Below are 13,847 nucleotides of genomic sequence, written 5' to 3' on the forward strand. Positions count from 1 at the left end.
CAAATAAAAGATTAAATTCATGGAAAGATAATTCTAAATATTAATGCACCTAATAACATAGCCTCACAGTATATTAAAACAACATGGGAAAAAGATGAACACCACTTCACAAGTGAGGGTATTGAAATGGCTTAAAAGAGAAGGTAGGTATTCAGCACCATTAGTTATTGTGTCTGTGTGTGTGCTCAGTTATGTTCAAGTCTGCAACCCCGTGGACTGTATAGCCGGCCAGGCTCCTCTGAAAATACCGTGGGATTTTCCAGGTAAGAAAACTGGAGCGGGTTGCCATTTCCTATTAGGGAAATACAAATTGAAACCACTACACACTTATCAGATTAAAAAGACTGACAGTGATAGACTTGATGAGGATGTGGAACAACTAAAACTCATAATTGCTGGAAGGAGTGAACAAATGTGCACTGTCTACTAAAACTAAACATGCCAACCTTAGACTCAATTCCCTTAATTGGCATGTGCCCAAGAAAAATAAGTCCATGTGCTCACCGAAAGGTATGTTTACAATGATGCTTACAGCAGGATTTTTTCACAATAGCCACAAAGTGGAGACAATTCAACTGTCAGTAGTAGAATGAATAAATTATGCTACACTTTTACAATGTAGTTTTACATAGCAAGCAAAAGAATGGATTATTGCTTTGTATTACAACATGAATGAGGCTCATAGACACAGTAGTAAGCAAAAGAGGCTAGACACAAAGGAATGTATACTGTATGATTACATTTTTATGCTTTTCAAATCCAAATAAAAACTTTACCTTATCCCCCTCAGTCAGAATCGTAATGGAGAGAGGGGCAGCATATTGACTTAGAGGAGCGTAAGGAAATGTTATGAGGTCCTGGAAATATTCTATGTCTTGATTTGGATTATATGGATGTGTACACAAAAAATTCATTGAAAAAGAAAAAAATTTTTATTGAAGTGGATATGGAAGATTTATGTGCTTCATGTATACTTAAATAAAAGATACACAAAACAAAAACGGACAGAACCACTTACAAGGAGAAATAAATCCACAATTATAACAAGATCCTTTACATACCTCTCTCAATAACTGAGAGAATAAACTTCCCAGGTGGTGCTAGTGGTAAAGAATGCTCCTGCCATTGCAGAAGACGCATGAGATACAGGTCTGAGTCAGGAAGATCCCCTTGAGTAGGAAATGGCAACCTACTCCAGTATTGTTGCCAGGAAAATCCTGTAGACAAAGGAGCCTGGCAGGCTACAGTCCATGGAATCACAAAGAGTTGGACACAACTGAGCACACACACTTAAGCAAATTTTAGCAATCAGGATGTGGAATATTTGAACAACACAAACTTGACCTAATGGGGACATATAAAATACTGCAGCTGACAAAGAACAGGCATGCTCTTCAAGCTCACGTTGAACATTTACAAATATGGCTACTTGTTGACCTGTGAATCAAGTTTCAACAAATTTCAAAGGATTAAAATGATTTAGAGTATATTTGTAAGGCAATTAAGGTAAATATCCATTGAAATGACAGTTATTGGGTTGGTCAAAAAGTTGGTTCAGGTTTTTCATACTATCTTACAGAAAAACCTGAATGAACTTTTGGGCTAACCCAATAGAATAGTCCATGAAAATGAAAGTATTAATTGCTCAGTCTTGTCTGACTCTTTGTGACTCCATGGATTGTAGCTTCCCAGGCTCCTTTGTCCATAAAATTCTCCAGGCAAGAATACTGGAATGTGTAGCCATTCCAGGATTGAACCTGGGTCTTCATTTCCAAAATAAAAAAGAATACTCCATATGTTTGGAAATTAAGAAATATACTTCAAAATCACACAGGTGGTAATTAGAAAAATGATTCTTAAAAAATGCTAATAAGAATACATGCCAAAACTTATAAGATATAGCTAATGCAATGCTTGGGAGGAAATTTAAACCCTTAAATGCACATATTAGGAAAGAAGAAAGGCTGAACATCAGTGGGCTGAGTAGCATCTCAAAAAGTTAGAAAATGAATTTAATCTCTTTACCACTTCTATACCTTTTCAACGCACATGACATATTATAATTAACGAGTTTACTTGGTCTTACTAGAAATGGTGATCTATGAGTTCTTTGAGTTCCAAGAGTCATGTCTTTTTATAAACCAAGTGTCTGTTGAAGTACCTTGCACATGGTTGATAATTGTTTTAACTGAATTCAGGTCATCCTTAGTGCCTTAGGGAGGTCAGAAACCTGGGGTCTCAAACTTATAAAATGGCAGACAGATAAAGTGATGAGTAAGACTGTCAGGATGGGGAATGCAGCAAACAGCACATGCCCCATCTAAAGGAGCGACTACTGAGTAATATTCCATTGTATGTACGTACCACATCTGCTTTATCCATTCCTCTGTCAATATTTAGGTTGCTTCTATGTCCTTGGGTATTATACATAGTGCTTCAAAGAGCATCCTTTCAAATTATGGTTTTCTCCAGATGTATGCCCAAGAGTGGGATTATTATACTCAGCCATAAAAGGAAATGAAATAATACCATTCTCAATGACATAGATGGACCTAGTGATTTTCATACAGAGTGAAGTAAGGGACTTCCCTGGTGGTCCAGTGGTTAAGACTGTGCTTCCACTGCAGAGGGCCTGGGTTTGATCCCTGGTCAGGGAACTAAGATCTTGCATGCTGCATGGCATGACCAAAAACAAACAACAAACAAAAAAAGAATGAAGTAAGTCAGAGAAAGAAAGGCAAATATTGTATAACATCATTTGTTTATATGTGGAATCTAGAAGAGCGGTACAGATGAACTTATTTGCAAAGTGGAAATAGAGTCACAGATGTAGAAAAAAAATCTTAAGTGTTACAAAGGAGGGAAGTGGAGGGTAGGATGAATTGGGAGATTGGGTTTGACATATACCAGTGCTATATATAAAATAGGTAACTAATAAGAACCTACTGTATAGCACAGGGAATTCAGTTCTCTATGATTCCTAAACAGAAAGGAAATCTAAAAAGAGATATGTGTATATGTATAACTGATTCACTTACTGTACAGCAGAAACTAATACAACACTATAAAATAACTATACTGCATTAAAAATTAATAGAAGAGGAACAACTACTGCAGTTTGGCCCCAGCTGATTATTGCTATGGGCAAATGCTTGCCTGGTATGTCTAGATCTCATCTGTTTTTAAGAAGACAGAAATTCAGATTTTGCTGTGACATCTCCATTTTTAAAGTGTTGGTAAATAATTAATTTTAAAAAGATGCAATAAGTGCCAAATTAAACCACATAGCCAGTTTGCAACCTCTGTTTCATTTCATACCTTAAGAGGAAGGAGTGTGTTTGATGTCTAAATATCCCAGCCAACAGACTCTTGGGCAGCCTCCTCCATCAAGCATATTTCTATGTGAAGGAAAGGGTCATGACTGCTTCCTAATTGGATTTCTGGGTCATATCTGTAAAAGGTTTGTAGATTTAAAAAAAAAAATCCTTCTTTGTAGTTGGCTGTTTACCCCAGCTGAATCAGACATGTGTTCCCAAAGTTTTTTTTCCTCCTTTTGTTGTAATATTCTTAATGATGCATTCTGACTTTTTCACTCTGTTTTCTACACATTTGTCACCACTTCTGCTTTTGGATCATCATGCTGGAAAATCTGAGGCTTACATGGAAGATTGATTTTTAATGCCCCTTGCGTTGTTTTTCGGCTGTAACATTTGCATGCAATTATGACATTTTAAAAATAGGAGACCACGGGGTTTGAAAAAAAGAAACTTCTGGGCAGATGAGCAAATGGAAAGGCCGCCCTTTAATTCTGTTAACATCCCAATTACATCGTGGTAACCCTTGTGACGATTTCTGTCCCTTGTAACGCAACACCTGGTTTTTGTTCCGGGGAGAGGGACCAAGCCTGGCTGACTCAACCCTTGCTCACTCGCCAGACTTGGTTGGAAAGCTCATGTTTTCCACTGGCCAGCAGAGGTCACTGTTTCAAAGTTGTTAGAGGAAAATTATCTGTAGTCTACACCGCTTCTTTTTTGTTTGAGGGAGATTGTCTATTCAGAATTTTCTGTATTTTAATGTTCTTAAAAAAAAAACATAAATTTTAAAAATGTATTAGGTTTAAAAGTGCTGATGGCTTGTGTGGACTTCTGTAGATTATTTTGCTTATAGAGTGATAACATTTACTGAGCACCTAGGAGGTGCTCCACACTCTACTCTCTTATCTTTTAATAGCCATCTGTCTTCTGGGGTAGCTGTGATGCTTACCTCAGGAGGGGAGGCTGAGATGAGGAGAAATTCAAGAAATGGGATTCAGATGCAAGGAGCTCTTGTCTTCAAAACCAGACTCTTAATTTTCCTGGGATCTGTATTTTTTCTTCAAAGAAGGAATATTTTAGCAGCTTGAAGCACCAATCATCAAGAACGTATGAGAGAAGTGTATATTTTTGAAGCAAAGCCTCAGAAATAGTTTGCTGTTTTTCCTTGCAAATGTTCTTCAAGAAGCTAAACTTGGCTTCTTGGTCTTTGAAGATGGGAACTGTGATGTTCTGTCAGCCTTTGCTCCTTCTCCACAGGAAAAACAAATATTAGTAGTACATTGTCTCCAAAAATGTCCCAAGCTTAAGGCTTATTTGGTGAGTAGTTTACCCAAAAGATTTCTAATTTCAATTTATATGTCTAACGGAAAACTTCCTAACTTTGACGAGAAATAAGCTGTTTGTGAATGAAAAGATAAATCTGTTTTAATGGACTTTTATTTACTCATGTTTTAAAAAAACATTAATAAGTCATCTGGATTTTCCATAAAGCTGGAGAGTTATGAGGACAGCTGTGTTCATCACTAGATCATGAGTGGTCATTTTGACCCCCCCTTCCCCGCCCCTGTTCTCACTGAAGAGGTCACATGAGAACAGTAAGAAAAGGCTTTGGATCTTCTGGGCTACTAAAAGGACATTTAGTTCTGGAGTCAGTCTTACAAACTGGCCCCACGTACTTCTGTCCATCATTCTTATTGCAAAATTTTTAACATTTTGTAGTTGCTGTTAACTATAATAATAATTATTATTACTATTAGAACAGAAAGCCATATTACCCTTATAGATCTTCTTAATTAACTAATAAGATGGAGCTGCTTATTTTTGTTGTGGGGAAATATTTAACAAATTTCCATGTGGATGGCAGGTTGCTCAGAGTAGAAACACTAAGGCTCTAGTGGGGCATATAGACAATGATTATAAACAAACATCATGTGGTGGTGAGTATGCAGGGGGACAAGCAGACAGTAGACAGTGGGTGGGATTCTATTTTAGGTAGGGTGGAGAGGGGATGCCCTCTTGATAAAGTGATGTTTGGTCAGAGGCTGAATGAGGTAAGAGAGATGATGTGTGGATGTCTTGGGGGAGAGTTCCTGCAAACTATGATCCTGGAGACCAGAGCGTGGCTGATAAGTTTAAGGAATAGCAAAGAGGGCCTGGGGGCAGGGTTCAGTGAGTGAGGGCAAGAGTGGGAGCTGAGGTCAGAGACAGAGGAGGGGACCAGATCACGTCAGGGCTGGTAGACAACAACAAGGACTTTGCTCATACTCTGTCTGAGTCAAGGGCAGCCACTGAAAAGTCCTGAGCAAAGGAGTAACATGGGGCCACTTGTGTTTGAAAAAAATTAAATCTGGCTATTCTGAGGAAAACAGACTGAGGGGAGAGGGTGGCAGGTAAGAATGAAAACAGGAAGATTAGTTAGGAGGCTACTGCTGTAAACCAGATGAAAGAGAATGCAGTTAAGCCTTGAACAATGAGTTCAAACTTGCACGGGTCCTTTTTTAAATTTTTTTTCTCTATTTTAAAAAATTTATTGAAGTTGAGTAGATTCACAATGTTATGTTAATTTCTGCTGTACAGCGAAGTGACTCAGTTATGCATCAATATGTATCTTCTTTTTCATATTCTAACTTTGTGGAATTCTTGATGATGATCCTCTAGATGATGGCGACAACTCTGAGGAAGTGGATGGATGACCTTGCCTTTGAGAATATGGACAGCTAGAGAGGGAGAAAGATCTCAGCCAGCATTTAAGGCTGAATAGAAGATAAAGAAATAAGAGGGGGCAGGAGTTGCCAGAGAGGCAGGAGGAAAACTAAGAGAGGGAGTGAATCTTCTTCCATGCAGATTGTTTTCAGTACATCTGTACTATAGTACCACATGATCAGTGGTTGGTCGAATCCGTGGATGTGGAACCACAGACACAGAAAATAGACTGTAAAGTGTGATGCAGAGCTCTCTGTGCACAGAGGGTGTGGGCCTCTGAGTCCTGTGTTATTCAAGGGTCAACTGTAGTGATGGGCCCAGAGTGATAGCAGTGAAAGCAACGAGAAACAGACAGGTCTAGGTCTATTATGAAGTAAGAGTTGATGGTGGATGGTTGTGGGGTATGAAAGAAAACAAGTCAGTAATACTAACTCCAAGGCTTTTGGCCTGAGCAGTTGGTAGACTGAAATTTCCATTTGCTGAGATGAGAGAGGAATGGATTGACAGTGGGGTAAGGAAGATGGGTCAGTTAAATTTGGCTGCATATAACTGAAAAACTCAAAATAATGGTGGTCTAAGTAACATAGAAATTTACTCATTTATTTTTTTCACATAAAAGAAGATCCAGAAATAGGCTGTCTTGGGACGACTTCCTGAGGTTATTGGGGATTCAGGCTCATTCTAGCTCTTTTCTTGGTTAGCCCCAAGGTGTGATCCTCATCCTCATGGTTTCAAATGGCTGCTAAAACTACAGCCATTACATCTGTATTCTAGGCAACAAGAAGGAAGAAGAGAAGTAAGAATGTTGTATCCGCTCCCTTTCAAAGAGGCTTCCTAAAAGTCCACACATTTACCCTTGCATCTCATTGGCTGAAGCATAGTCTGTGTCTAGCTGTATCTGGCTGCAGCGGAGTCTGGGAAATGTCCTTTAGAGGTTGTGTGTAACTTCTCGATAAAACTGGGATTTTGTTACTGGGGCTCTGAATGAATATTAATGTAGAGTGCCAGCAGTCTCTTCTCCAGAGTTTGTAGTTTGATTTTGGAAGAAGCAAGTTCTAATCTGGCATCATCTAGCTGTGTGACTTTGAGCTAAGATGTCATCACTAAACCTCTGTTTCAACTGTAAAATAAAAGAATTAGACTGAATGATTTTTAACTTCCCTTCTAACTGTAACTTTGCATGAGTCTTTGACTTTGTCACATAGTAAGGTAAGTATAGTTTTCACAAAGAGATAAGACTTAGAAGAAAATGTTAAGGTAAGAAGATGTCTATCAAATGTCTTAAAGTGATTTTTGTCATTGAAAGAGTCATTTAAAACTTATTCACAGATACAGTTCCATTCTTCTATTTTTCAGAATGCTTTCTTCCTATAGATGATTTTAATACTAGCTCAAAAAGCATATGAATTGCATAATACTAGTGTGCACAGATGAACTTAATATTTACTTTAATAAATTAAATAAAAATATTTATTATAAAAATGTGAATAATCAACTATCTTGTTCCTTACTCTATATATATATTTTTATTGTAGCCTCATTTGCCAGCTTTTTGACCTGTTCAGATAATTTAGTACAGGTGTTCAAATCCACACACCACAGATCATCTCACATACATATAGAAAGTCTGTGCCTTCAAGGGTGCTACAGTTTATAACTGGAAATAGGCATGTAATAAAGGCTTCCCTCATAACTCAGTTAGTAAAGAATCCACCTGCAATGCCGGAGATCCTGGTTCGATTCCTGGGTTGGAAAGATCCTCTAGAGAAGGGATAGGCTATCCACTCCAGTATTTTTGGGCTTCCCTTGTGGCTCAGCTGGTAAAGAATCAGCCGGCAATGTGGGAGACCTGGGTTTGATCCCTGGGTTGGGAAGATCCCCTGGAGAAGGGAAAGGCTACCCACTCTAGTATTCTGGCCTGGAGAATAGTCCATGGGGTTGCAAAGAGAGAGACATGACTGAGCAACTTTCACTTCACTTTCACTTTCATGTAATAAGGTGGGCTTCCCAGGTGGTGCTAGTGGTAGTGCTCTGAAAGTGGCTTTGTGTGCTGGTGTTTGTCTGGGAGGGGAGGCAGGTTATGTGGATAAGGGGCCATTTGTGGTGCGCCTTGGGGATCTGAATGGATTTGGGTGGGAGTGGTCAGCCACAAAGGCATTCTGAATGAAAGGAAAATAAAGGTCAGGCAAAGAGAACGTTCCAGTTCAGTTGGAGATGAGGTACAGTGGCAGGATTAAAAGATCACTATATTTAGCGTCAAGCAGTCCTAGGGCTGAACCCTGAATCTGCCACTTGCTAGTTGAAACCTTGGGCAAGTCACTTAACCTGTTTGGGTCTCATTTTCCTCATCTATAATAGGAACTATACCACTTTCTTCATAGGTTGTTATCAGAATTTAATTTATATACATAGTATGATCTACAGTAATTATCATAAAAGAAACTTCCATAAAGTACTCTGGTACTCTGCACTTCCGTAAATAACAGGCCCCTTCTCCTCAATGGACAACCTGCACTGTCCCTCACAACTTTTCAAGCTGTCAGTTCTTATTGTCCATGAGCATCATTTGATGAACATTTTATATTGAATGATTCTGTTTCCCTATAAATACAGTGATGTGCTGAAAACCAACTTTTTGTGGAAAAGCAGTTACATCATTATGAAAGAGGAAAGGGTATAACTTAACGGCCTGTTAATTGTGGCATCTTTGCTTTTAGAAGCCACCCTTAAGGATGACGAATGCCTTGGGCCACCTGGTGAAAGAAAAGTGAAAGTTTGATGCTCAGACTCTTTGCGATCCCATGGACTGTAGCCAGCCAGACTTCTCTGTCTATGGAATTCTCCAGGCAAGAATACTGGAGTGGGTAGCCATTGTATTCTCCAGGGCCACCCAGGGGAAGTTCTAAACTCTAAAACTGCTCTTCTACCAAACACTCAGTCTCTCCTTTCTCTTCACTCCCATTACCAGCCTTGTCAAATTTCCTTCCTCAATGCAGCTGCATTCCAGTCGCCTTGCCCCATCTCCACCAACCCCTGGCTTGTCAGCATCTCTCCTTGGGATTGTCTCCTGACTTGTGTTACATTACCCACACTTGCTCCTTTCTCAATCCATTTCCACACAACAGCTAGAATATTTTCAGAACAGATCTGGTCATGTCAGTCTCCAACCTAAAGTCCTTCATTGATTTTGCATCCAGCCCTTGCCAGCATTTGATATGGTTTATTGTTTTATTTTTTAATTTTAATCATTCTAAAGATGTGTATTGGTATCTCAGCGTGCATATACTTTGAGTTCCCTAGTTCTGAGCATTTTTTCATGACTTACTTTACATTGTCATGTTTTCTTTGGTGAAATATTTGTTCAAATCTTTTGCTCCTTTAGAAAATCTGGTTGTTTTCTTTTTATTAAGTTGTAAGAGGTAAGGACTGATGCTGAAGCTGAAACTCCAATACTTTGGCCACTTCATGCGAAGAGTTGACTCATTGGAAAAGACCCTGATGCTGGGAGGGATTGGGGGCAGGAGGAGAAGGGGATGACAGAGGATGAGATGGCTGAATGGCATCACCGACTCGATGGACATGAGTTTGAGTAAACTCCGGGAGTTGGTGATGGACAGGGAGGCCTGGCGTGCTGCGATTCATGGGGTCACAGAGTCGGACACGACTGAGCGACTGAACTGAACTGAACTGAAGAGGTCTTTATTCTGAGTACAAGTCATTTGTTGGATAAATAATTTGCAAATATTTTCTCCCAGTCTGTGACTTGTCTTTTAATTCTCTTAATAGCCAATATCTGTTACAGAGTAAAAATTTTAAATATTTGATGAAATCCTATCTAATAAATTTTTATTTTATGGACTGTACTTTTGATATCGTTATCTAATTACTTTATAATCTTAGATCACAAAGATTTTCTGTATTTTTTTCTAGAAGTGATAGCTTTACATTTTTTCCATTTGTGGTTAATTTTTGCATAGTGTGTGAAATACAGGTTGAGGTTTATTTTTTTACATATGTAAGTGCAGCAGTTCTAGCACTATTTGTTAAAAGACTACTATTTCTCCAGTGAATTGCTTTTGTACCTTTGCAAAAGCATATGGCCATATGTGGATTCCACAGAATATGAGTATTCTGTTCCATTGACCTATGTTTATAAATTTTGTTTGCCAGTATCACACTGTCTTGATTACTGTAGCTTTATAGTGAATTTTAGAATCAAATAGTGAGTCCTCAGACTTTGTTCTTCTTTTTCATTTTTTTTGGTTATTCTAGTTCCTTTCCAAATAAGTTTTAGAATCAGTTTGTTGATTTCTATTTAAAAATCCTGCTAGGATCTCGATTCAAGTAATGTTGAATCTACAGATTAAATTGGAGAGAGTCGACATCTTCACAATATTGAATCTTCCAAACCATGAACATAATATACCTCTTTATTTACTTATTTCTTTGACTTCTTTAATCAGTTTCATAGTTTTCAGCAGATTCTGCATGAATATTTGTTAGATTAATATCTAAGTATATAATTTCAGTGCTATTATAAACAGTATTTTAAAATTTTCATTTCTAATTGTTTAATAAATGCCAGTGTTTACAAATACAATGGATTTTTATATATTAATCTTATATCCTGCAACCTCAATAAGCTCATTTATTAGTTCTAGCAGGAATTTGTTTTGGTAGATCCCATGGAATTTATGTAGATAATCAGGTTGCCTGCCAACAGTTTTAATCTTTCCTTTCCAACCTATATGCCTTTTTATTTATTTTTTATTTTTTTGCCTTTTTATATATTTATTTTTTTCTTGCCTTACTACACTTGTTAAGACTTCCAGTATGATGTTGAATAGGAATAGTGAAGATAAATATCTTTACTGTGTTCTTGATCTTAGGGGGAAAGCATTCAGTCCCTACCACTAAGTGTGATGTTGTGCTAAGTCACTTCAGTCATGTCCAACTCTTTGTGACTCTGTGGACTGTAGCCCTCTAGGCTCCTCTGTCCATGGGATTCTTCAGGCAAGAATACTGGAGTGGGTTGTCATGCCGTCCTCTAGGAGATTTTCCCAACCCAGGGATCAAACCCATATCTCCTGCATTGACAGGTGGGTACCACTAGCACCACCTGGGAAGCCCTAAGTGTAATGTTAGCTATAGGTTTTGTTTTTGCTGATGCCCTTGTCCAGTTAAGGAAGTGTCTTTCTATTCCTAGTTTAAGTTGTTTCTTATTCTCTAATCATATATGAGTTTATATATAAAACATCACCTTTGGCCCTTTGTGACAATATGGAATATGGAATCCCAATATTTCCATATTGGGATTCTCCAGGTTTTTGTTTGTTTGTTCTATTTGGTTTTTAAAACAGCATTTTCGAGTTATAAGATGAATTCTAGGGATTCTAGGGACTTCCACGGTGGTCGATTGATTAAGAATCTGCCTTGTAATGCAGGGGACATGGGTTTGATCCCTGGTCAGGGAACTAAGATTCCACATGCCTCGGGGCAACTAAGCCCACGAACCACAACAAGACAAGCCACAAAACAAAGCCGTTGCCAAAACTAGAAAAGCCCATGCACAACAACGAGAAGTCCATGTGCTACAATGAAGTGCCTGTACACTGCAGTCAAGACCCAGCACAGTCAAAATCAGGGGCTTCCCTTGTGGCTCAGCTGGTAAAGAATCCACCTGCAATGTGGGAGACCTGGGTTCGATCTCTAGGTTGGGAAGATCCCCTGGAGAAGGGAATGGCTACCCACTCCAGTGTTCTTGTATTCTGGTCTGGAGAATTCCACGGCCTGTGTAGTCCATCGGGTTGCTAAGACTTTCACTTCACTTCACAGTCAAAATTAAAAACAAGAAAAAGGATGGATTCTAGAAATGGTAGGAGAAGTTGAGTATTTCATTAATCATCATCATTGCCTCTCATTTTCCAATTGACTTTATCTTTTTTCACCTTCTCATTTAGTTTCCACAGTAGCATTGGTGGGTCAGGTACTGTTACCTTTGTTTGACAGGTGTAGTATTGAGGAACCAGGGATGATGACTTGCTTGTGTCCCTCAGTTTGATAACACCAGAGCCACAACCATTATAGAAGCCCTTCTATGGACTGCTCCTAATGAGAATCTTGAAATTCAGTGAAAAGTCCAGGCTTTGGATGCAGGCAGACAATCTTTTAATTTTAACTAAATTAAAAATTTTTATTGCAGTGGAATTCATATAACATAAAAGTAGCCATTTAGAAGTGAACAGTTCAGTGACATTTAGTACATTCACAATGCTGTGTGACCACCACTTCTACCTAGTGCCAATGGTTTTCATCACCTTGAAAGAAAACCTGTACCCATTAAGAAGATACTACTGATTGGTCCCTCCCCTTAGCTTCTGTCAACCATTACTCTGCCTTCTGTCTCTATGAATTTACCTATTCTGGATATTTCATATAAGTGGACTCATACAATACATGGCCTTTTGTGTCTGGCTTCTTTCACTTAGCATAATGATTTTGAGGTTTATCCACGCTGTAGTATGTGTTAGTATTTCATCCTTTATATATAAATATAATATTTTTCCCCACAATTTGTTTATACACTCATCTACTGATGAACATTTGGCTTGTTTTCACAATAATTTTCTTTTGGGCATATACCTAGAAGTAGAATTGCTGGGTCATATAGTAATTTCCATGTTTAATTTTTTGAGGAATTGTCAAACTGTTTTCCACAGTGGCTAATTTGTGAGTGCTCCACTTTCTCACATCCTTGCCAATGCTTGTTATTTTCTGTTCTTTTTTTTTTAACTTTTAAAATTATAGTTATTCTAATAGATGCAAAGTGATACCTCATTGTGGTTTTGATTTGCATTTCCCTAATGACTAAGGAGTACGTCAAGGCTGTATATTGTCATCCTGCTTATTTAACTTATATGCAGAGTACATCATGAGAAACGCTGGGCTGGAGGAAGCACAAGCTGGAATCAAGATTGCCGGGAGAAATATCAATAACCTCAGATATGCAGATGACACCATCCTTATGGCAGAAAGTGAAGAAGAACTTTTGATGAAAGTGACAGAAGAGAGTGAAAAAGTTGGCTTAAAGCTCAACACTCAGAAAACTAAGATCATGGCATCCGGTCCCATCACTTCATGGCAAATAGATGGAGAAACAGTGGAAACCGTGGCTGACTTTATTTTTCTGGGCTCCAAAATCACTGCAGACAGTGATTGCAGCCATGAAATTAAAAAACGCTTACTCCTTGGAAGGAAAGTTATGACCAACCTAGATAGCGTATTAAAAAACAGAGACATTACTTTGTCAACAAAGGTCCGTCTAGTCAAGCCTATGGTTTTTCCAGTGGTCATGCATGGATGTGAGAGTTGGACTATAAAGAAAGCTGAGCGCAGAAGAATTGATACTTTTGAATTGTGGTGTTGGAGAAGACTCTTGAGAGTCCCTTGAACTGCAAGGAGATCCAACCAGTCCATCCTAAAGGAGATCAGTCCTGGGTGTTCATTGGTAGGACTGATGTTGAAGCTGAAACTCCAATACTTTGGCCATCTGATGTGAAGAGCTGACTCATTTGAAAAGACCCTGATGCTGGGAGGGATTGGGGGCAGGAGGAGAAGGGGACGACAGAGGATGAGATAGTTGGATGGCATCACTGACTCGACGGACATGGGTTTGGGTGGACTCCGGGAGTTGATGGACAGGGAGGCCTGGTGTGCTGCGGTTCATGGGTTCGCAAAGAGTCGGACATGACTGAGTGACTGAACTGAACTGAATGCCTATCACTTCCCTGGTTGCTCAGTGGTAAAGAATTCGCCTGCAATGCAGGAGAC

This window comes from Cervus canadensis, chromosome 2, assembly GCF_019320065.1.
Source record: "Cervus canadensis isolate Bull #8, Minnesota chromosome 2, ASM1932006v1, whole genome shotgun sequence".
Classification (NCBI taxonomy): domain Eukaryota; kingdom Metazoa; phylum Chordata; class Mammalia; order Artiodactyla; family Cervidae; genus Cervus; species Cervus canadensis.